The sequence below is a fragment of the Schistocerca piceifrons genome, chromosome 2, assembly GCF_021461385.2.
Source record: "Schistocerca piceifrons isolate TAMUIC-IGC-003096 chromosome 2, iqSchPice1.1, whole genome shotgun sequence".
Taxonomy (NCBI): Eukaryota; Metazoa; Arthropoda; class Insecta; order Orthoptera; family Acrididae; genus Schistocerca; species Schistocerca piceifrons.
This window is the reverse complement of record NC_060139.1, coordinates 19,454,137-19,479,841: the sequence shown is the minus strand read 5'-3', so window position 1 is coordinate 19,479,841 and position 25,705 is coordinate 19,454,137. Positions and strand designations below refer to the sequence as shown.

General features: G+C 41.1%; 2 non-coding genes across 2 annotated transcripts; one reads left to right on the top strand and one right to left on the bottom strand.

Annotated features, from left to right (window-relative positions):
• The first annotated feature begins 2,842 nt into the window (after nt 1–2,842).
• Trnas-cga lies at nt 2,843–2,917 on the top strand. The gene has a single exon. It is a non-coding gene; the product is annotated as a tRNA-Ser (tRNA).
• A 13,998-nt stretch (nt 2,918–16,915) lies between these two features.
• Nucleotides 16,916–16,990, bottom strand: Trnas-cga. Its single transcript has one exon. It is a non-coding gene; the product is annotated as a tRNA-Ser (tRNA).
• Between the last annotated feature and the right edge of the window lie 8,715 nt (nt 16,991–25,705).

Genomic DNA, 25,705 nt, shown 5'->3' with positions numbered 1-25,705 from the left:
CTATTCTGTTGGCTTCCACGCAGAGGTAGAAAGGTACTCTTGCCATGTATCATGATGAAGACATGGTGTAATTATACTTGCAAACCAAACGTTTGCTTTCATTTGGATATAGAGCTTCCTGACTGGAAATTTTGGGTACATCTGCAAGATGGATGACCAATTACACGGCTTCTGCAACTAGTAACTAGCCTGACATTAGAAGATTGTGAATTAACCAGCTGTACCTTTTTGGAGGACGTGAGTGGAAGGAAGAGGGGGAGGGGCAGGCTGGAAGAGAGGGAAGTTACCTGACCAAGATAAGTAGAAATAGTCTGCGCGCACCGGTATATCGCTATAGAATTAGTATTACCACATAATTCCTAATTAATACCTAGTTTAAGATGAATAAGATAAATTGCATGGATTATTGGTAACTGATTTGCAAACACACAATGCTTACATAGTTTTTCTAAGATATTGTCAATGATATTTTGAAAGATATACGCCTGCAGTACCCTTTCTACAAAGACTGCTGTATCAACAAACATTAGCGGCCACATTACTTGGCAGGAAAGATTCAACAGAAAAATCTTATTACCAGAATCGCAACAAACGTCTGTTAGTCACCTGGGATGTCGCACACTTGGGTATCGCTGTAGTCGCCACGTCGAAGTGATAGCACTTTTGGAGGATCAGAGAATAATGTAAGTCGCACTTGGTATGTAGGTGGCAGCACTGCGACAGATAGAAATTGCGATTTTTTGGTGTCTCATGAAGTTTAGTTATTTAGATTGTAATAACAACTAGTTAAGAAGACGAAGTAAATATTCCTGAATTCCGATTAAGAACAGCTGCCAAGATGACAAACATAGAAACAGATATCCTCGGTGTCGCAAAGCCGCTTAAATCACTTAATAAAAGGAAGGCTTCCGAACGAGATTGTATACCAGTCAGGTTCCTATGAGAGTATGGTGATACAATAGCTCCATATTTAGCCATTATATACAACCGCTCACGGAAAGATCCGTAACTAAAGACTGGAAAATTGCTCAAGTCACACCAATACCCAAAATAGGAAGTGCAGTAGGGTTCTCGAACATATACGGTATTCGAACATTATGAAGTACCTCGACGAAAACGATGTATTGACACATAGTCAGCAGGGATTCAGGAAATATCGTTCGTACGAAACACAAATAGCTCTTTATACGCATGAAGTAATGAGTGCTATTGACAGAGGATCTCAAATTGATTCCTTGTTTTTAGTTTTCCAGAAGGCTTTCGACACCATTCCTCACAAGTGTCTTCTAACCAAACTGCGTGCCTATGGAATATCGCCTCAGTTGTGCGACTCGATTCGTGATTTCCTGTCAGAATGGTCACAGTTCGTAGTAACAGACAGAAAGTCGTCGAGTAAAACAGAATTAATATCCGGCGTTCCCCAAGGAAGTGTTATAGGCCCTCTATTATTCCTGATCTATATTAACGACATAGTAGACAATCTCAGCAGCCGTCTTAGATTGTTTGCAGCTGGTGCTGTCATTAACCGTCTTGTAAAGATGACCAAAACGAATTGCATAATGATTTAGATAAAATACGTGTATGGTGTGAAAAGTGGCAGTTGACCCTGAATAAAGAAAAGTGTTAAGTTATTCACATGAGTAGTAAAAGAAATCCGGTAAATTTCGATTACACGGTAAGTCACACAATTCTAAAGGCTGTAAATTCAACTAAATACTTCGGGATTACAATTCCAATACCCTAAATTGGAACTATCACATAGATAATTTGTGGGTAGAGCAAACCAAAGACTGCGATTCATTGGCAGAACACTTAAAAGGTGGAACAAGTCTACTAAAGAGACTGCTTACACCACGCTTGCCCGCCCTATTCTGGAATATTGCTGTGCGGTCTGGGATCCGCACAAGATGGGAATGACGGATGACATCGAAAAAGTACAAAGAAAGGCAGTTCGTTTTGTATTATCACGAAGTAGGGGAGATGGTGCCAAAGACATGATACGTGAATTGGAGTGCCAATCATTACAACAAAGGAGTTTTTCGTTGCGACGGGATCTTCACATGAAATTTCAATCACCAGTATTCTCCTCCGATTGCGAAAACATTCTGTTGGCCCTCACCTACATAGGCAGAAATGATCATCACAATAAAATAAGAGAAATCATGGCTCGTACAGAAAAATTTAAGTGCTCGTTTTTCCCTCGCGCCGCTCGAGAACGGAACGGTAGAGAGGCAGCTTGAAGGTGGGTCACTGAATCCTCTGCCGGGCACTTTATTGTGAATAGCAGAGTAATCACGTAGATGTAGATGTAGTACAAATTACTCATGGTATAAGTACATTAGTGTGTTTTCAAACTTACAATTAAAACTGCCACTTCTCTTCACGCATTATTCCAAAAAAGCTCGAAAATATCGTGAGGCTTTGGTTGTAATCGAATTTTAGGTCACGTTTCGGTGCAGTTAACTTAGAGAATCCCTTGTAATTCGGGGACTGACGACCTCAGATGCTAAGTCCCATAGTGCTCAGAGCCCTTGTAATTCTTTCTTTGCAGCAATTTAAGTAGGGCACGCCCATTCATTATTAAGTTCATATCGCCGGAAAGTAGCAGTTTGTTTCTTACACTTTACCTACTTTAAAGTTATAACAAAAGTTACGTTCTATTATGGTCAAATTAATTAACAGTTGAAACTTCCTGGCAGATTAAAACTGTGTGCCGGACCGAGACTCGAACTCGGAACCTTTGCCTTTCACGGGCAAGTGCTCTACGAACTGAGCTGCCCAAGCACGACTCCCGCCCCGCCCTCATAGCTATACTTCCGGAAGTGGGTCGGGGCTTGAGTAGTGCTCGGGTAGCTCAGTTGGTAGAGCACTTGCCCGCGAAAGGCAAAGGTCCCGAGTTCGAGTCTCGGTCCGGCACACAGTTTTAATCTGCCGGGAAGTTTCATATCAGCCCACACTCCGTTGGAGAGTGGAAATCTCATTCTGGTAACTAACAGTTATTGCAGTTAAATATATGCTGAGTTCTTGTTGTAAGCGGAAATAATTAACTTTTTATATCATATCATTAACATGAAGTGCTAATCTGTACGCCAAATTTTTTTGCCTCATAAGTAACGGAAGTTCGTGTAGTGTAAAGTATTTAGGTGACTTATTCTACTTTTAATCGTGTGATTTGTTACAGGGTGTGAAAAGTATGGATTTTGTAGTAAGATACTCAAGGAGAGAGAGGAATGTGTAGACTGTGGGTAGGAAGGGTAAGAATTTCACTTGGGTCACTGTAGTGGGTAACTGAATGGAGAACTCAATGAGGCTCATCCGTGGATCTGTTGGCACTAGAAGAACGACAATATTATTGCTCAACAGGAGGCAAATACTTGTGTCCGTCAGGCTAAATTAGAAGTTTGAACTAGATGGGGGAGGGGGGGGGGGGCGGATGGAAGGAGTTTGGAACAACTGGGTAAAGGTAGCAGAGGAACGGACGAAATGGGAACAGCTCTTCAACTTTGTCTACATCTGAACTTACAGAGTCATACAAATATGACTTGCAACATGAAGTAGGAGGGAAGAGCTCATACTGTTTTAAGTCAGAGAAGGATGCAGCAGACCTCTAGCAAAGAAAACATACGTGGTACCAAAACAGAGCAGAAAAAAGGAATCTCGCTGCTAGATGGTCGCCATGAGAGAGGTGTATGTCAGATGGCACAGAACAAATTAGGATCAGGGTACCGTGTCCTAGGTATTGTGAAGGTGACAGAGGACATAGGCAAATTGTCCAAAGATTTTGTCAATGACGATCAGGTTATTGTAGTAAGTGGAGCATAGAACAGCCTGGCTAAAGACGATAATTACGGTAATAGGGTTAACCTGAATGAAATAGGATATGCAACTACACGGGCAAATGTGAGGTTTGTGGAACCCTGCAGCGCCATGACCAGATCTGGGTTTGCAGTAGTGTGAGTCGTTTGAACACTGAGTTTAGCAAACTGTTGCTGACTGATATGAGGTCTCTTGTGAGTGTAGTCCCTGTTGCTACAGCTGGGAGATTGGAACTTACTAGACATTGCCTACACTTGAACAGGAGAGGGAAACGCATGCACTGCGGCTGCGACAGATTTCGTAATAAACACTTCATCAGGGAAGATACTTTGGCTGAGATTCTTGCAGAACACGTATAGGGGACTGTCATCAGACAGACCAAGATGCTTGTAGTTACTGCTGCTAGAGGTAACTTTTTTTAGGTTATAATTAAAAAAATCCCCACAAAATGCTAAAGGATGCAAACGAAACTAATGTGAACCTATTTCATTAAGGTATTACAGGATTGAGTAATAACGTAGAATATCTTCTTACCTGTTTCGAAAATTTAGAGCTCGGAAAAGACAGACGTCCTGTGGGTATCTGCGAACCACATAACCACTGGGTAAGATACGTGATATATAAGAGATCGAACTCTAGCAGCTTACTCATATAGAACTTAGACGGACTAAGGGGGAGTTGTCAGATATATTAAGACAGAACGGTAGTTCAAGAACATTAAGAGAAATAGGCTTTTTAGTGATCAACACATGGAAATGTGTGTTTGTGAATTAATTCTGAAAAATAGTCGACTTTTAATTTAACTGTATACAGATCCCCACCGGGAAATTTTGAACTATCTATGAAGATTAACTTCTCATGGTTGGGATTCACAGTCATACAATATTTCTTTATCCGACATGAGTACGTGTCGTCGTCAAAATGCAGCCTTTTGACTGCGAGAGTACCACAAGATCCGATGAGTACGACACTTATTACGTCGTAATATGTTGTTAAATATGTACTGAACTGTCGATGTTACCATCGTTACCAATGTATATAAAGATTTGTTCACATATAATAAGCCCTCTCTTATCTGAAATATATAATGCATGACGAACTCAAGGCATTTTTCAAGAGAGACTGAAATAAGCTGTTATGTATGAGGCGGAACTATGGCCCTCATGGAAAAAGGGTGACCCGGTTGAGTCACACAATTTGACTCTTAGTCTGATCAACAGGTGTGGCCACTAATTGCACGCGTTGATCACGTAGGTTGACGTGAGGATCAATGAGCTACACTTGACGGGATGTACCTGGAACATCTTAGGTGATTAGAAATTTAGAAGACAGGAATACCATTAAATACTTGGCTTTAATTCAGCATCAGTGGTGAACGTCGATCCTGACTTTGTACAATAATATTTACAAGTGCCGTTATAGACTGAACTCCGAATACTTCTTTACCATTATTATTGCTTCACGAATATAGATCAATTGTCAATGCATAAAATGTATGTGGCGCCGGGCTGAAGACTATGCTAACTACCGTCCTGCAAATGAGACCTCTGAAGCTATAACAAGTGAACCATTCCTATAAACGTCGGCTGTAGAACTGGCCAGTGCGCTAACTTGTCTCGTAAGGCCAGCCGAGTGGCGGCGCTCGGTCTGCTAGCATCGACAGTGGCGACTCGCGGGTCCGATGTGTACTGACGGACCGCGATCGATTTAAAGCCTACAACCGAGCAAGTGTGCTGCCTTGCGGTCACACCACATAAGCCATTATTAATCGCTCACTTTAAAAAAAAAGGAAGATGTCAATCAATACTGACCTGTTTCACTGCTGACATCATTTTCCAAAATTTTTGAGAAAGTGATGTTTTCTAGAATAGTTTCTCACATAAATAACAATTATACGCTCACCAAATCTCTGTTTGGATGTAAGATGAGTTGCCCCACTGAGAACCAGAACGTTCATTCAGCAAAGTTTACAAGCATTAAATATTAAAATACCACCAGTTGCTATTTTCAGCCACCTACCTAAGGCATTTGACTGAACGATCACAGTATTACCCTCGATAAATTGAAATTTTAATGGGATTAATGGTAATAGCCAAGCAGTGGATAAGGATATACCTAACCACAAAAGACTTTCATTAGCCCACAGTAAGATTGGTTTTAGCACAAAAAGGAGTGCACAATGCTACAACTAAAATCTCTAATAACTTAGTGAATGACAGAGAACAAATTAAAATTTCCAAAAAAAAAAAAAAAAAAAAAAACAAGAAAAGAAACTGAAAGATTCCCTTTGGCAATTCCTTCTATTCCGCAGAAGAATTTCTATTGTTGTAATGTATTACGGGTCTTGGGTAGGTTGATTTACGATGTGACGTCCTGCCATGCAAATGATCCATGGAACATGTAACTAACTTCACCGTGAAACTGCAGTCTCGTACTGACGTTAATAGCGCCAGACACGTGAAAAATGCAAAGGACAGGAGAACTATCTGCCGTTGAGTGAGACTATACTGTCTCAGTCAGAAGCTCGAAGCCGTGCATTTTCAAACATGTGAAGTACAGAATTGTAACAATGGTCGTCCGGCCAGTTTTACAAAGGGCAAGCGGAGGACGTAGTGAACTGTTAATTTTTGTACTTAAGTACGGTCGCTGCTAAGACGGAAAATGTGCGACAGCGGGTAATTTGTATGCACTGAAATCGGACCATGGTACGTTTTCTAAAGTTCGTCACATCTGGCTATTGCCTTACCTTCTGGTCAGATCAGGCGTATCAGCTGGTTCATCAGGAAAATGTATGGATTTGGCAACCAGTTACCCGCCTACTCATACAGAGGCTCATATAGACGAACACTGAATGTACTTGCTTGGTTATCCTTTAATTGAGAGGTAGATGTTACAAGACAGAGTAAACGACAGTGGATTGTCTGCAATAAGTAAAGTCTCTCTGCATGCACATACAGCTTAAGGATGGAACAGAAATTAGTCTGTAAAAGAAGATTCGTGTATCTCATTTGTACTGTTGATGCAAAAATAGTTCATTTTATGATAGTAACGCGGGGTTGTGGTTATTGAGATCGTGGTGGAGCTAACGGGGAACGATGTTTATCTTCTTGTATGAAGAGAAAACCGAAACTATTTATCATTCCAGGTTCAGCATTAAGAAAATATTTTCCCCAAGGACTCTCCCTGACAAACTGACAACAGCGTTTATGTTACAAATGGAAAGCACCACATTACGGATGTTCTACAGAACTAATTTATTTCGTCAACGTGTTTTTGGCGTACAAGGACATTCAGTCTGGTGATGACCTTGTAAGCCGCAAACCACTTAACGACGCAAATTAAAACTGTAAGATATAAAAAAATTAATTTTAACCATTTATAATTATGAAACTGTTCTATCAAGAAGCAACGGGAGACTCAATTACCATAATTTCTGTGTTATTATTTTCTCCACTTTGGTTTGATGCAGCTCCCCAAGCTAGCCCGCCTTGTGGAAGCCTCATCACCTTTGCATAGCAACTACAACATATTCGTAAATTCGCTTGAACCTGCTTACTGTATTCAAGCCTTGTACTCTCTACAGTTCCGTTCAGTATCAAACTGAAAACTGATGCTGCAGGATGTTTCCTGTCAACCTATCCGCTCCCTTAATAAAGTTGTGCCATGAATTTCTTTTCTCCCCAGTTCGATTAATTTCTTAGTTTTCAGATCTACCGATAACATCTTGAACAGTGCATATTTCATGAGAAATGTCAGTTCGTTTGAAATTTTTGTCACTACGTCAGTCTTTGGATTGCTGAATTCATGAGTGATACATATATATATAACAGAGGTTGTAATATTAGCAGAGTTCGAGTGAGTGAGAGTCGGCTGCTGAGAGAGAAAGAGCGAAAGTGAGTGAGGGAGTGACAGAGAGAGAGAGAGAGAGAGAGAGAGAGAGAGAGAGAGAGAGAAAGAGAGAGAGAGAGGGATTGAGGAGCTTTGATGACGGACATGCCATACAATAAATGAATTTTATTTGAAGTTCTCCCTAGGGTGCGACTGAATATAAGGGACGGATTTTTTAGATGATTTTGAAGTGAGACGACACATTTGAAAAACGGTAATATGCACTGAGCTTTATTCGCTACAAATGCTAGCAGAATAAATGCTATACCAGAGGGTATTCAAGAAACCGGTATTATTTTTCAAAAGCTATATGTTTTCAAATCCCTCCCGCTTGAGGTTCGAGTCCTCCCTCGGCCATGGGTGTACGTATTATTCTCAGCATAAGTAACTTTAAGTAGTGTGTAAGTCAAGGGACCGATGACCTAAGCAGTTTGGTCCCTTAGGAGTTCATACAGATTTGAACATTTTTGCTTTCATTTTTTTTACAAAACAACATTACCCCTTTCAAAATACTCTCCATTTCAACTAATACATTTGTTCCACTGGAGCTTCCACTGTTCGAAATATTTTGTGTTGCCGTCTTTAGAACTGACTGACAGCTCCTTCCTTTTATTTTCCTTGACTTCTTCAGTGTTGTCAAATCGGCGTCCGTTTATGCCCCTTTTCATGTGTGGAAATAGGAAAAAGTCGCACGCAGCCACATCAGACGAGTGAGGGGGTGGGGGGTAGGTCAGCGGAACCCCAAAAGTGCCTAACAAAGATGGCTGTGTGTGCAGGTGCGTTGTCGGGGTGGAAGAAATCTTCCGTCAAAATTCGTTGAACCGAGCTCCAATATAACCCACTTGTAGAAAATAAACCAACGCTAAATCACAGAAATACTCAGTTTTTACAGTTTGTAACACACAACTCAAGAAAACCCGACGTTTTAATTTCTCAGAATGGGCATATAATTAGTGAAACTGAACGGTTCATCTTTCTAGGTGTTCAGATAGATGGTACACTGCCGTGGAAAGCCCACATTCAGGATCTTGTTCAAAGACTTAACACTGCCATTTTTAATATTCGAACGGTATCTGTAATAGGTGATAGTTCGACACGGAAAGAGGTCTACTTTTTATTTTCATTCTCTTATGATTTATGTTGTTAAATTTTGGGATAGCTCTTCCCATTCTCAAAGCTCAGAAGCTGGCGCTTCGGGCAATAAGCGGTGAAAGTTGGCGATCCTCTTGTCGAACCCTGTTCATGAGTCCGTGTATTCTGACATTGGCCTCTCAATATACACACTACTGGCCATTAAACTTCCTACACCACGAAGATGACGTGCTACAGACGAGAAATTTAACCGACGAGAAGAAGATGCTGTGATATGCAAATGATTAGCTTTTCAGAGTATTCACACAAGGTTGCGCCGGTGACGACACCTACAACGTGCTGACACGAGGAAAGTTTACAACCGATTTCTCATACACAAACAGCAGTTGATCAGCGTTGCCTGGTGAAACGTTGTTGTGATGCCTCGTGTAAGGAGGAGAAATGCGTACCATCACGTTTCCGACTTTGATAAAGGTCGGATTGTAGCCTATCCCGATTGTGGTTTATCGTATCGCGACATTGCTGCTCGCGTTGGTCGAGATCCAATGACTGTTAGCAGCATATGGAATCGGTGGGTTCAGGAGGGTAATACGGAACGCCGTGCTGGATCTCATCGGCCTCGTATCACTAGCAGTCGAGATGACAGGCATCTTATCCGCATGGCTGTAACGGATCTTGCAGCCACGTCTTGATCCCCGAGTCATCAGATGAGGACGTTTGCAAGACAACAACCATCTTCACGAACAGTTCGACTACGTTTGCAGCAGCATGGACTATCAGCTCAGAGACCATGGTTGCGGTTTCCCTTGACGCTGCATCATAGGAGCGCCTACGATGGTGTACTCAACGATGAACCTGGGTGCACGAATGGCAAAACGTCGTTTTTTCGGATGAATCCAGGTTCTGTTTACAGCTTCATGATGGTCGCATCCATGTTTGGCGACATCGCGGTGAACGCACATTGGAAGCGTGTATTTGTCATCGCTAAACTGGCGTATCACCCGGCGTGACGGTGTGGGGTGCCATTGGTTACACGTCTCGGTCACCTCTTGTTCGCATTGACGGCGCTTTGAACAGTGGACGTTATATTTCACATGTGTTACGACCCGTGGCTCTACCCTTCATTCGATCCCTGCGAAACCCTACATTTCAACAGGGTAATGCACCACTGCATATTGCAGGTCCTGTACAGGCCTTTCTGGATAAAGAAAATGTTCGATTGCTGCCCTGGCCAGCACATTCTCCAGATCTCTCACCAAGTGAAAACGTCTGGTCAATGGTGGCCGAGCAACTGGCTCGTCACAATACGCCAGTCACTACTCTTGATCAACTGTGGTATCGTGTTTAAGCTGCATGGGCAGCTGCACCTATACACGCCATCCAAGCTCTGTTTGACTCAATGCCCAGGCGTATCGAGGCCGTTATTATGGCCGGAGGTGGTTGTTCTGGGTACTGTTTTCTCAGGATCTATGCACCCAAATTGCGTGAAAATGTAATCACATATCAGCTCTAGTATAATATATTTGTCCAATGAATACCTTTTTATCATCTGCATTTCTTCTCGGTGTAGCAATTTTGAAGGCCAGTAGTGTATATATCCTTTACTGTCGCTTTTTGTTAACCATATCAGGTTATTCCGAAGAACTAGCAGCTTTCCCCCAGTTAATACCAGGCAGAAATCCAGTCTACAATTGGATCGTACTTCCTTGACTCTTGTGCAGAAAGGCATGCAGTATACTGCAGCATCCATTTTCAATAAGCTACCACAATAATTCCAAACGGGCGCTCAAATGGAAACTGAGGAGTTTCCTCATGGGTCACTCCTATCCAGTCGACAAGTTCCTTTAAAATTTAAGCTGAATCTCTGACAGTTTACGCTGAATCTCTGACAGTTGACCAATTGTCTGTCGACTGTCTGTGAACACCAGCTCTCTAAATTTTTCAATATTTTCGTCGATTCTGCTAACTGATGGACGTCCAGGACGAGGTTTGTTATCAGTCGACATGTCGACATTTTTAAATCGTGCAAACCACTTGTACACTCGTGTTTTTCCCATTCCGTCATCTTGGTAACCTGTTTTCGACATTAAAGCAGTTTCAGCAGCATTTGTACCGAGTACAAAACAAAATTTCAAAAAAATGGTTCAAATGGTTCTGAGCACTATGGGACTTAACATCTGAGGTCATCAGTCCCCTAGAACTTAAAACTACTTAAACCTAGTTAACCTAAGGACATCACACACATCCATGCCCGAGGCAGGATTCGAACCTGCGACCGTAGCGGTCGCGCGGTGCCAGACTGAAGCGCCTAGAACCGCTCGGCCACACCGGCCGGCCAACAAAATTGCACAGCTACACGTTGCTCGCTTAAACTTGCTATCATAAAAAACAAGAACAAAACAGCGCTAGCAATAACAATCGCTGCAAATGAACAGAACAAACCAGGTCGACAACACAAGCGCCAATGAGTTGCGCTACACACACGTAACTGCTGAAATGCGTAGTACACAAGCTTCGCTCATTACAATGTTATTCCGGTTTTTTTGGGTACAGCCTCGCAGAGTGAAGGCTACAATACGGTTTATTGAATCTACGTTTTGTATCCAGGGCGAATTATCAGTTTTAATTATTAAACAATGAAAAATCCAGGATATCTTAATTGTTATTCCACAGCCCCACTTTCAATTAAAAGTATTTCAGTAGCAAAGCAAAGAGAAAATTTTACGTAATTTAAATATTATTTGTATGAGTAAATTTTTGTGGTGTATGACAAAGCTGGGATGAAATCAAAGTTGATGTCAGTACGATTCACTTCCGTGTTACTAAGAGGATTTTAATATAATTTCAAAATCACACTTTATTCGTCTTCAGATATTTCGCTGAAGCTTATCCTCACTGTTTGAATGGAAATTGAAACTTTGCAGCGCTATCACACTTTACACTATTGCGGAGCCAGCTAGCTGCATTTTTGAAAACATAGCAATTCCTCCTATTTGCAAAAGCAGCCTAAACCAAGGCAAGTCGCTGTGCAGTGATTCATTTCAGGATTATGGAGTTCGGCACTTGATATACCTGCAGAATGCAATCAGAGCGGAGCTGACTTATCCGTTTCAAGGTCAGAAACCATTGAAGGGCATAATCCAACTTTCTGTGTTGAAATTATAAACTGTTTCTATTTCCAAAATTTTCATATAATTTAGTAGATGCATTTTTCTAACACGACACAGTTAAGCATGCTACAGCTAGCCATTGTGTGTGATTGTTTCATGAGGAAGCCACTTTACATGTTACTGATCAGTTACAAATAGTCGAACTTTCTACGTCTTGATTGTTTGTAGTAAGATTCAGCTTAGATTGCTATCACACATATCAAAGGTAATTTATGTAGGTAATGTTAATGTTCAAAAGTAGAGTAGCTAAGGCTATTCTATATCAGAATATACAGGCGACACTGTAATCGGAATTTAAAAAGACTAGTTTTCACATCGCTAGCGCTATTATGAAGTTTAAGTGTAAAAGATTAAGTCTTCTGCATTTTTGGTCTTCCTGCAGCTTTACATTTCAAAATCTTCTGTTGTCTTCTTGTCTCACCAGTTTCACTTCCGCACAAGGCTACACTCTAGAAAAATTTCTTTAAAGGATACTTTCTAATATTTAACTGTAAATTCGATGTTAACAGAGTTCTGTTTTTCAGTAAAGGTAGTCTTACATCATCCCTGCTTTGGCCGTCAGTTATTTCACTGCCAAAAGTAATAAATCTCGTCTACTATATTGTAGTGTCATTTCTTTATCTAATTAACTCACCATAGCTTGATTTTATACGTCTACATTGCATTACCTTTGTCTTAGGTTTGTTGTTGTTCATCTTATAACAACTTTACATGACAGTATCCATTTCGTTAATGTTTCTGACAAAATTACCATTTCATCGGGTAACTTAATATTTCTTTCGGGCTTTCTAATTTTCGTCTTGACTTTCTTTCCTGCTTGCTCAATGTACAGATTTTGAAACTTCGGGGATAACCTACAAACCTGTCTCAGTTTCTTCTCAACTTCTGCTTCCCTTTCCTGGCCTTCTGCAGAAGCTGTAGATAAGCCCTGCATTTTATTCCTGCCTGTTTCAATGAGTGTGTTCCGATCAACATTGTTAAAATCTTTCCTTAAATATACAAATCGTATAAAGTTAGGTTTGCCTTTATTCATCATATTTTCTAAGAAAAGCTGTAATATCAGTTTTGGCTTGGGTGTTCCTAAGTTTTGCCAGAATTATAACACATTGTTACTGAGATCGAATTCTGCGTTGTTCCCTTCATTTTCAAACAATTCGCGTCGGTATTTCACTATTCTGACACTACACGGACGCTTCGCAAATATAGATACCTGTCACAATCTGACGTGTTTGGAATATATATTATTACATTCTTCGTCAAGTGTTAGGGTTTCTTATACATTACTGACAAAGTGGTGTGACCGATATTCTCGCAGATGTGGACTGAATGTTTGCGACTTTATGGTGCTGAGTTCGACAGAAACATTACGGTAACTGGTACGACACACATGATATTTTTATTTACTTGTACTTTCCATGATTTGGTTATGTACTTAGTAAAATCTGCACAAGGGAAATGCGAGCACTCGAAACTGTAACTGAGCTCTTCGGTTAAAGCATTAGGAGACACGTTATGGAGAGCTCTGAATGCTTCAGTTTGGACTACCGCTTCTTAGAATGTAGAGAAATTTTGCAAATGGAACTAGCGTCACATTCGAACAAAGACCGGTGGCAGGATGTATAAAGGCGAGAGAGACTTGTGTGCGGGACGCAGTGACGAGACCTCGCGTCAACTGCTCCCTCCTGTCCTCTAGACGCCGTTCAGCGGTAAGGGCCCTCGTAGCAGATGAAATGAGGCATTCACTGCTGGAGTTCTGAAAGACACCTCGACGAGCTCTTCATTCGAGAGCTGTTTACGTAAATTTTGCAGAAGTACGAGGAAAAGTTGCGGGAGGGTGAAAAAAGTCCAAAATACGAAAGTTAGATATTATAGAATAAGATATCATTACTAAATTTCTCACCTCCAGTCGTATCACCATGACGTGAAAACTTTACTATTTGTCACATCGTAATGGTGATAATATAAATAGTTACGGCTATGATGGCGATAAGAGATGACAGTATGTGCAAGCAAGCTTAACGGCGTAACTACGATTCCGTCAAGGTTCTGATTTTGCGTTACGTTAGGTAAAGAGCATTAAATATTTTCAGTTTCTCAAGTATTTTACTATAAATTGTAACTAGAATTTCAACCGCATACTGTTTTTTTTTGTGATTTCTGTGCGTGATTACAGACCAATTAAAATTACTTGACATCTGCAAAAAGGGATCACACCAGGAGAGTTTTGTGGGCGAAACACTAACCCTAGCTTTACCAACGTATTTTTTGTTACGTGTAATACCAACGGGGGGGCCTCAAAGGCCCATAAAGAATACCACAATTTATTTTATCATAAATCAAGTTTATTTACTTCTGATACCTCTAATAACAATTCAAAATGCTTAGACATTGTTTTTGTATACTGGATAATAAAAGATGTTATTATAATAGGAATAAAATGAACAAATCACGAGATTCAGTTTATATATTTTTTGGAATAATGTTTCAAAATAGTGTTTTCTTATAAAAACGACTTTTTTAATTCGATACACTACATGAAGCAAACAAAATTTACTGTCTCATTCTGCAACGCATTTTTCACACAACACTGTCTTCCTGCAGTGTTTCCCACAGACGTGTTTGTGGCACTGAGAGCAGGTAACAGTTGACTTTCCCAGCTTGTTGTACTTGATCTTTTTAGATGCAGCTTCTTGGCAGCATAGGTGGCACCGTCCACGTGTTCCTGGTTCTGCTGTTGAGGATGATGGTTCTACAGAGCAGCTGAGCTTCCGTTGTGTGATGCTTTCCATTGCCATTATTACTGGCTTCTGAAGTCCATACAAATTTTGTGCCCGTTTATCTACTTGAGATCTTATTAGTTCGAGACCTAAGTTAGTGATAAAAACTCTTCTGCGGTTTAGCAAATTCTTTTTCCAATTCGGAAAGTTGAGGAGGAAGAGTGAATATGCATTTATTGCTGCTATGTCAATGAGTGTGTAGAAGAGGGACAATGGCCATCTTCTTGTTCCTCTCTTTGTGCTGTAGTGTCTTGCCATCTGGTCTATGGTGTCCACGCCTCCCTTTGTAGAATTATAAAAAAGATTTATGTTAGTCTTTTTTGAGTCTTCATTCAACACCCCTTCTGAGTGATAAGTTGAAAGCTTCAACAGCAGTCGTTTTGGCTTCTCGCGGGCTAGCGTTGATGCAAGAGTAACTGGTGGCCTCTGTGTCTGAGGGTCAGTATAAGCAAAGATGGAAGAGTGTAAACTGCGGCCAGTTGTAGTCTTCAGCTCTTCAGGTATGTGTCGTCTGTTAGACTGTAGGGTGCCAACAAGTGTGAGGTGAAAATCATTCCATAGAGCCTCAGCAAGCTCCACTGAAGTATAGTACCGATCTGTGGTAACATTACGGCCTGATTTTTCAATAGGTTTTATTAGTCTCTTTACAATTTCCATCGGTCCATTTGAATGCTGTCTATTTCCTGACTTGCCTGTATAGATGTCCATGCTGATCACATATCTAGTCTCAGAATCAGACAGCATTCGAATTAGAATGCCGTATTTTCCAGGTTTTTCTTTTAGAAACACCTTGAATGGACAGCGACCACGGAACAAAGACAACATCTCATCCACTGTTGTATGTAGACCAGGAATGAAATACAATGGAAGTGAAGAATTGAAGCTTTCAAAAATTTCCCTCATTGGAGCAAACTTGTCTGTCTGGCGACGAATTTCTCTTGTGTTCTTATCATCAAACCTCAATATTTTAGTCAATTCGAAAAATCGGGTCCGACTCATTGATCCATACTACACTTGTCGGCCCTGAAGCAAAGACCATAAATCTTGGACAAGTATCTTATTGTCATGATTTGAACCCATGATTAGCAAGAGTCCTATATAACAAAATAACTCATCTTCATCTGTGTGCTGAATACCTAGTCGAGAAGCCTCTTCATTTGAGTGTAGTTTTATTAGATTCATAATTTGAGGTGTAAAAAAGAGCTCTATAGCCTCTTTCGGAGACGCAATTCTTCCTTGTTGTCCTAGCCCCATTCTTTCTCGCACTATATTTTGTACAGAACGCCGATATTGTCGAGATGGCTTCGTAATATACTCTCGTACACTTTATCATCTGGTGGATTGGCTTCAACCTCATCTTCATTCTCAGACGATGAATCAGTTCTAATTTCTTCCACATCATCATCCACTTCACTTTCCTCTAAATCTGATTCGTTCAAAACTTCTTCTAGCACTCTTTCAATGGAACTATCACGTAAACGATGTCTAATCATGTTGCTGGTTCAACAGCAGCAGAAACACTGAAAATAACAATGGTCCGCTTCATAATAATATGTCTGAAGGCAACAATGCCAAAATTCGTTTCACGGTAAAAATTTGAAACGAGAGACTCAACCTCGTAAATCTTTCCTTGCTATTACCAACGGGTGGGCTTCTAAGGCCCACAGAGAATTAAATCAAGTAAATGAATTTTAATTACATTTTTATTCCGAAATTCTGTAATGACTCAATAGTACATTCAATAACGAACAATTACCTTTGCTTTCAAGTTCATATATCAAAGGGTGTGGATACAACATAGAAAAACTGAGTCAGTGGGCCTACGAGGCCCCCCCGTTGGTAATGCTAGGGCTAACACCTCATGCTCTTCAAACTACTGCAACGGGATTCTGACTTCCCAATGGGCGGATTCTCCCATAGGGAGCTATCCGCCTTTTGGGAAGACATCAAGCATGAAGGAATGTAATCCGCAGCTGAGCTGTCATGGTGCCCTCGGTCACAACGGTTTGCCTGAATGACCGTGTATCCGGACACTACCATCATACTGATGTAACAAGAAGCGTGATTCATCCGGCCAGGCGACTCTCCCATTGATCTACAGTCCAATCTAGATCGTCCAGTTTCTACTGCAATCTTAATTTACGATGAAACTTCCTGGCAGATTAAAATTGTGTGCCGGACCGAGACTCGAACTCGGGACCTTTGCCTTTCGCGGGCAAGTGCTCTACCAACTGAGCTACCCGTGCACGACTCACGCCCCGTCCTCACAGCTTTAATTCCGCCAGCACCTCGTCTCCTACCTTCCAAACTTCACAGAAGCTCTCCTGCGAACCTTGCAGATTTAGCACTCTTGGAAGAAAGGATTCATTCTTCTTTGATGGAAACGCGGTTAACGGTCAGCAGTATCTCGCTATGTTACAAAACTGGTTGTTTCCGAGGCTGCTCGAAGACAACTTCATTTTTCAACAAGACGGGGCAACCCCTCACTGGAGTCGCCAAGTGCGTGAACATCTTAATGAAACTCTATCGAACCGTTGGATTGGTCGTCAAGTAGCTGGTGACATAGCATGTCTCAGCTGGGCTCCACGGTCAACGGATCTGACACCCTCTGACTTATTCCTGTGGGGTTTTGTTAAAGACAACGTTTATGTACCACCACTCCCACGAAACTTGGAAGGGTTGAAGATCCGGATCCGTACTGCCCTAACATCTGTGACGAAAGACATGCTTGCCCGGGTATGGGAGGAATTTGAGCATCGATGTGATATTGTTCGTCCTGCTGATGGAGGACATATTGAACACCTGCAATCAGTACTTGAGAGGTTCGTAACTATGTGTGTAAAGTTTCATATTCGTTTGTCTTAAAGTTTAATAAATATATGCATCCGAAATACGTATATTCGTTTTGGAACACCCTGTATTTTGACTTTTCAGAATATGCCCTCTAGAGGAAATATTCGGAGAAATTAAAGCGCAATACACACTCTAAGACGAGAAAAGACGCACAGCGAAGGAATTATCCGAATGAGGCGGAAGTCAGTAGGTGTGATACAGACAAACAAATGATTAAAACTGCAAAAATATTGGATGACTCATTCAAGAAAAAGAGCTTCACAAATTGTGTAAGTCAGTAACCTATGACCCCTATACAAGCAGTTACTGGGCTTGGCAGGGAGTGATAGTTGGATTTCTTCCCCAAGGATATACTGCCATATTCTGTCCAACTGGTGCATTACATCATCAGAATCTCGAGACTTTTGGAAGGTCCTACCAATTATGCTCCATCAGTTCTGAATAGGGGAGAGATCCGGCGACTATGCTGGCCAAGGTAGCGTTTGTTTCCTGGTACACAAAATTTATATAAAGTCATTTGACTAACATTTCCTAACTGTTAACTTTATTTTTAATTAATACTCACCGAATGTTAAACGCATATAGTGTAACGTTTAACAATTGTAAACTTTCGCCTGCCGAGGTGGCCGTGCGGTTAAAGGCGCTGCAGTCTGGAACCGCAAGACCGCTACGGTCGCAGGTTCGAATCCTGCCTCGGGCATGGATGTTTGTGATGTCCTTAGGTTAGTTAGGTTTAACTAGTTCTCAGTTCTAGGGGACTAATGACCTCAGCAGTTGAGTCCCATAGTGCTCAGAGCCATTTGAACCATTTTTTTGTAAATTTTCTTCTGTCAAATCAATGTATATATTGTAATATCTGTGAGATATAATTTCTTTGCACTGTGTTACGTGTGGTACCGCCATCCTTGTGTACATTTCCCCATGTGGGAAACCTTTGTGGTGCGTGTCTGCGGATTTACGCAATTTGGTTAAATACAATTAAAATAGTGGTGCATATAAACTGCATTTTTTCGTGAATACAAAAAGACAAAATTCCATCAAAATGACGCGGGATATTCGACGCAGGTAAAATGTAACTACAACTCAGCGTTACAGATTTGTTCACGTTGTGTTCGACCGTTATGAAGAACAGTTACGTTTAAATAGGTCGTTTGTAACATCGTCTTTATTGCGGCGCACAACCATCCCAAGTATCTTTCGCCACAAGGGAGAACAAGGGGCCAAAAGCTTATGTAATTTGTCAAGAAACATATTCTTAATGTGAAAAATCGTCTACCGACTACTGCGCGATTTGTGTAAATAAATATCGTTATCAGTAGTGGCTGGTACTGGCTTCTTCGTTGAAAGAATAAGCCTGTAATTAGATTAATGTTCGTCTGAACTGTCGTGTCTAAGGACAGAGGAATGTAACGCTTCTATCCGTTTCAAAATTATCTGTACGTCATTTTCGGTATACATAGACATGACACGCGACGACATTTTACGCCGCGTTTTGTTGCCCTTCGTGGCAAGTCATCCTGCGCTTACATTTCGGCGAGATAACGCCCGTCCGCACACGGCGAGGGTTTCTACTGCTTATGTTCGTAGCAAAGTCGCCGAATCTCTCCCCAATTGAAAGCGTTGGGAACATTACGGGCAAGACCCTCCATCCACTTTTGAAGATCTAACGCGGTAATTGGACAGAATTTGGCACGATATCTCTCATTAGGACATCCAAGAGCTCTATCAATCAACTCGAAATCGAATAACTGCTTATATAATGACTAAAGGTGGATCAACGCGGTAACGAGTTGCTCAATTTGTGAAGAAGCTCTTTCTCTTGAATAAATTACCCAATTTCTTCCGAAATTGTAACTATTTGTTTTTCTGTACATGTACGTAATATCGGCCAGACTCCGTCGCATTCCATAATTCCTTCGTGGTTGGTTGCTTTTTTTTCCCTTGGTCTTTGAGAGTAATTCACGTTCCAGTCGTAAATGAGACAGGAAAGGGTGGAAAATTGTAGTAGCGCCCGGTAAAAGCTCTACCTCACATTGTAAGCTGACTTGTAAATATCGTCTTCTGTCACTGCTATAATTATCGTAGACCCTTGACCATAGAGCACCGGGCCCCCACACTGAAGGTCAGACGACGTTTCCATCGTGAGAACAAATTTGTTTATTGTACGCCAGACGACGCAATTGTCATAACAGTAGGTCAAAGAACTACATGTTGTGAAACTGCTGCCCCTTTATAATTTCAAAGAACGCGAAAGCAGCATACTGGCACTTTTCGCCTGCGTGCGAGGTACGCACGTTTCAGTTGGTGAGCCAACGGAGTGGAAACGGAACATCTTGAGGGGTTTTGCCACCGTCTGTGGGGATTATTGTGGCGCCATGACAATAGAGGGGAGCGCGGCGTCGTCGTCGTCGCATAATAGGATTCGCGCGTCTCATTGTGCTTTCACTGCGGCGGGTACTAATGCGTCAAAAGAGGCGCTTTCCGTTACTGGCGCCGAGTTCACGCTTAGCAGAGCCGGGGTGTTTAGTGGAAACGACGGTGCCATTTTCCGTAAAATAAGGGAATGGGTTACAAAAGGGCAGAAAGGTAATACCACTGCTCAGGTAATAAAGAGCATAAATATGACCTTGGAAAACTTTTATTTTCTCCAGTTATCTTTCTCGATGTCTTCGTAACTCTCTCGCAGACCAAAGTGACGTAAATGAAATAATAGGTATTATTTCTCTCACTGTGCAATACCCACCTCACCCAACTCATTTAAATCAAAAACACATTATGGTCGTTAGCCCAATAATCGAGAAAGAAGGCAAGATGGTTTGGGAAATGTATCTCAACTGCCAAAAATCCGTTTACTTCTCCGCTTCAGATATACTTTTCTGTAACAAACTACCCAGTAACCTGCGTCTCAAGCAAAACATCTAAGCAATGAAGAGGAGATTATAGCTTACCCTATTACCCTTGGCGTAGTCTTCTTCTCGTAATACCTTAGCTGGCTTCCTTCTATCCAACAACGACCCTTTGTTTCTGTCGCATTTTCAACAGAAAATATAAGTCCCTCATTCCCAAGCGTTTCTGTTTTCTTTCCTCCATTTCATCTCTTCACCTTATCCTCCTATCTTTTCCTTCTCTAGAGATGTTCACTCTCCTCCAGATTTGATTCTTTTTAGATGACTATCACATTTCTGTTGGATATGATTACGAACATAATAAGATATTACTTGACACAAACTAGACCTGTAATTTTAAAGTAGCATATGTAAAAGACTGCGTTACTGTTTACTTATAGTAATGAACATATTTGAGAAATGTCAGCTGAGAGCGAATTTTAACTCCACCGTGCAGTGCAGGTTAAATCTGTGTTCTAGACTGGGACTGGACCCTAGCACATATCTGTTCTGCTACCTGCTACGCTCATATGACACGAGTGACTCTTCTCTTTGCGTGCGTAACAGCCGAGTTTGAGACCGCGACATACTTGGATATTTGATACGCAGCTTTACGAAAGCTCTGTATGGAACTTTGGGCTAAACCAGATAGCAGCATTCCTAGGATATAGCTCTTATACAAACAGTTCGTTTATTTGCTTACCTGGTCAGGGGGAGCGGGGGGGGGGGGGGCAGCACAATGCACATTGCACATTTATTGAGAGGCTATTGAAACCTTACTCTGGAACCGGAAGAGTTTACAACACCACAGAATCTAGTGTTTTGGGTAGTGCGACTCCGAAAGTACCACACGTGGTACCATACAGGGACGTTCAGCGAAGCTGTTCCCCTCAAATATTTCCTGAACTGTTTAAGATATTGTAAATCTGTTTCAGTCAGGTGTTCCTGTCAGTGCTGTCCTCATATTCCTTTCCTCGTCAATTCTTCGAAGAACCTCCTCACTCTTTATATTATCAGTCCTAACATTCGACATTCGTCTGTAGCACCACATCTTAAATGCTTCGATTCTCTTCTGTTCCGGTTTTCACACGGTCGATGCTTCACTATCATAAAATGCTGTGCTCCAAATGTGAATCTCTTCTTCAAATTAGGCCTATGTTTGATACTCTTGGCCTGGAATGCCCATTTTGTCAGTATTAGTCTACTTTTATGGCCTCCTTGCTCCGTCCGTCATTGGTTATTTTGCTGCCTAGGTAGAAGTATTCCTTAACTTCGTCTATTTCGTCAATTGTGATGATGATGTTTGAGTTGTGTCACCCACAACTGCTCGGTCAGCAGCGCCAATACGAAGTCCCAATTTTTACGCTGTCCAATTTTTTTCACCGTTCAATCTAGCCACTTTCAGAAATGATGATGATGGTGAAATGATGAGGACAACACAAACACCCAGTCACCACCGGGCAGAGAAAATCCATATCCCGGAGGGAATCGTACCCAGGACCCTGTGTCTGATGTTAAGTTCCTCGCTGTTCTCATTTCTAATACTTCTCATTACTTTCGTCTTTTTTCGGTATACTATTGAAAGAAGTATAGTGGGGTGCACTTGAATGTGGCACCAGAATAAGATAAGAATATTAATAAAATAAAATGAAACTAGTGTACTATAAACAATGGATGTCTCTGATACACTCGATAATGTGGATCGCTGACTGTGCGTGACTACAGAACCAAAGATACTGTACTGCTTTGTTGGAGTAAGAGAGCTCTGGGCGCACAGTTGTAGGTAGCGGTCTGTGAGGGAAAGACGATGGAGTAGGCAGTTTCTGTGGTGTGCTGTGTGAAGCCACCAAGGGCTAGATTAATGTAGCTATGTCAATACTGTTGAACATGGAAGCAGAAGTCTTCATGGAAACAAGGTAAAGATTTAAATAATTATGATTTCTGTTTTTGCCAGCACGTTAGTATAGATGACTTGGCTGATAATTTGTAATTGTTGAGTAACCCCAGAATGTACGTTAACTGTTTTGAGAAAAAGACTAGTTAGATATTTCACTTTTGTAATGCTTTTCTAGATTCTCTAACAGAGCAATGTGAAATTTGATAATTTGCATTTGTGTTGGATTAATGAAGTTAGATAATACTTGCTGTTTAAATCTCATTGTTTGTGAATCATCTGTGGATAATGTAACTTAAATTGTCAGATGTTTTTGAAAAGCCAGACGTAACTTGCATATAATTTTACTACAAAAAGAGCCATAATCAGTACCGCCTCCCAGTCCAGGTCATATATTTTAAAAAGAAGTTGAATATTCTTAAATGTTCTCGTTTATCAGGCAAAAGAATTTCATGTGCATTTAAAAGTATTAGGGCCAGCACTGCACATTGCTGAGCCTGTAGCTAGTATTCATATTTTTTGTGAGAGACCAGAATATATCGCGCTACTCCATCGCTACTTTAGAGGTATTTGTTATGTGCACAGGAACCAAACTTATCAGTTTTGAACAGGGCCACGTGATTCAGTCCCTAAGGGGATGAATGTTTTTTGCAGCAACTGAATTGCGTTATTGGTGTTGGGAGTTGCATTGCCCAATCGATTCGTGTAAAGTTTTGCTAACAACAACACAGAGTAAGCACATCACTTGCAGTTACAACACGCAACACGACAACTAGAGTTTTGTATCCATTCCAGAGTTGAGACATTCTTTCAACATAATCATAAAGGACACCTTTTTTTATAAAAAGGACGTTACACTCTCAGTCCGTATTCTCTAGGCATTACATTGTTCATCCCAACAGATCCTGTAATTCTTCTTCATTTCACTGAATACAACGAGAAAATAACAGAGGAAGCAAGTTGCATGTGATGTGCTACTCAAGATGGAACGGTTGTCAGAGGAGAGGGCATATGGAAATTTGTGGTAAGTTCCTATGAGACCAAGCTGCTGAGGTCACCCGACCCAGGCTTAGGCAGTACTTAATCTAACTTAACCCTTAGCTCACGAGGTGTGGTCTCTCAGACTGCGTGAAAATTTTCGAACTCTCTCTACAAAGCCAGTTGCGGGAGAGTGCTTCTATACTCCCCCTACCCTCCTTAAATTACCAAGCCTACGATGTTTTGTTGTCGGCTTTTGTATTTATTGTTGACACGTGTTATTGATAGGTGTTGGAGTCGCCTAGACCGTGTCTCGTGAACTGTACACCTATTTTCTTCAGTACGGTACCGTATAGCTCAATACGTGTTGACACGATTGTGTCATTTTTAACTTTCCAGAGTTCGATGAAATTTTTAGTCTATGGAGGAAGGAGTCAATGATATAGATCAAGAAATAAACGAAAATGACTACGATTTTACATTAACCAGTGATCACAGTTCTGCTATCGAACAAGAGTATAATTCAAAGGAAGAACTTCGGGAAAGTTGTGATGTGGATTTATCTGTTTCTTCAATGAAATACTTAAAGTGTCTGTTAAAATTGAATGTGTTCCTAGTGGTGATAAAAATGTTGTTCCCAGCAATGAATGCCTATTTGACAGACTTTCTTTTTGTGCTTATCGCCTGGAATTTTTATGCGCAAATTTAAACGCTGGAATTTAGTTTTATTTGGAAATCTATTTGTTACAGAGAATGTATAGTTTTTACGAATGTAAAATTCAGTACTCTAACAGTCTATTTATGTGTACTATTTAAAAGAACCATACAAAATTATGTGCTATCGTGTGGTAAGTAGTAGAATGCTGCAGGCTTTGTTTAGTTCTATAAAATAAACTAGAAGTATTTAAACAACACTTAAATAATTGTAAAAATTAATATTACATAGCATAAATTAAAAATTTCAAATTATTTTTGCCTTAAATCTCGGTTTAAACATAGCGGCCCCAAAGTGTTTAAACATAGGGGACCCAGAGACCCTACTTCGTGGTATACGTTGCGGAGAAGTCACCTCGCGTTGTTAAGGGTTAAACTTACTTTCGCTAAGGACAACACACACACCTCTGACCGAGGGAGGACACGAACCTCCGACGAGGGGGAGCCGCGCTAACCGTGGCTAGGCGCCTCAGACCGCGCGGCTACTCCGCGCTGCTCAGATGAGAGGAGCTCAAGGCGGGCAGCATCAAAGCAGTCAGAAGACTAAAATAAATAAAATAAAATAAGAGAGAGGGAGGGAGAGAAAGAGAGAGAGAAAGGGATACCATTCTATAGCCGTATTAATTAGAGATATCGGTCTCAAGTTCACGTTTTCAAATGGACCTGTAGCAATATCCCCAGTTAAAGCAGTAGTTCTGGAAGAAACAAATTGGCCTGCGTTTCACTCATCGAAATCCGATTGGTAGTTACAAAGAAACTACAATATTTATATTTTAGGTTTTTGGCTATGAAATCGACTGCGGAGTTTCCTGTTGTTACACGGAACTGACCCGTCTGGCTAAAGGGGCGCTCCAGCTCACCGAAGTTGACAGCTATCGGACTAGGCTATCACTTGGATGGGTGACCGTTCGGGTCTGCCGAGAGCTGTTGACAAGCAGGGTCACTCAGCCCGTGCGAGGCAAACTGACCAGCCACTTGACTGAGAAGTAACGACTACCAGCTGAGAATGACACGGAGATCGGTCGATACCATTGGGCCTCCTAAGGTCTGTTCGGACGGAGGTTAGTTTAGTTTACTAGCAACAGAAATTACTATCGTCAGTATCAATCAAATTCTCAAACAGCCGTGTAGCTAAGATATTTTGTTTTATTTTAACGACAACCACTTTTGGCTTTGCTTGATACCGTTTTCAGGTCCCTGCATAATAAGAGAGTATACATGTAGTGCATATCAGGGCGTATAAAGCAAGCTTACAGAAACTGATGGGTAATCATAAAACCCCTTAAAGCGACAAAGTAAAGTAGTGGCATTCAACCAGATCTCTGTGTGCATCCAGCACAACAGACTAAACCAATTGTGCAAATTTGTTAGTCATACAACTGCTTAACACCACCGATTTACAAGAGAACATGTAAAAACATTAAAAAAGTTAGAACCATACAGTATACAGTCAGGAGCTCCTCTGAAACAAAGCTTGTCCTTTTTTAAAATATAAAATCCTATATAATTCATACAGATGAAGAAACCGGTAGTATCTGAGGTTTTATCTTCATTTAAAGTAAAATGTCGCACAGTAATCTATGAAGTATAATAACATGCGTATTTACGGCGTAGGTAGTATCACAACTGGTGTGAATT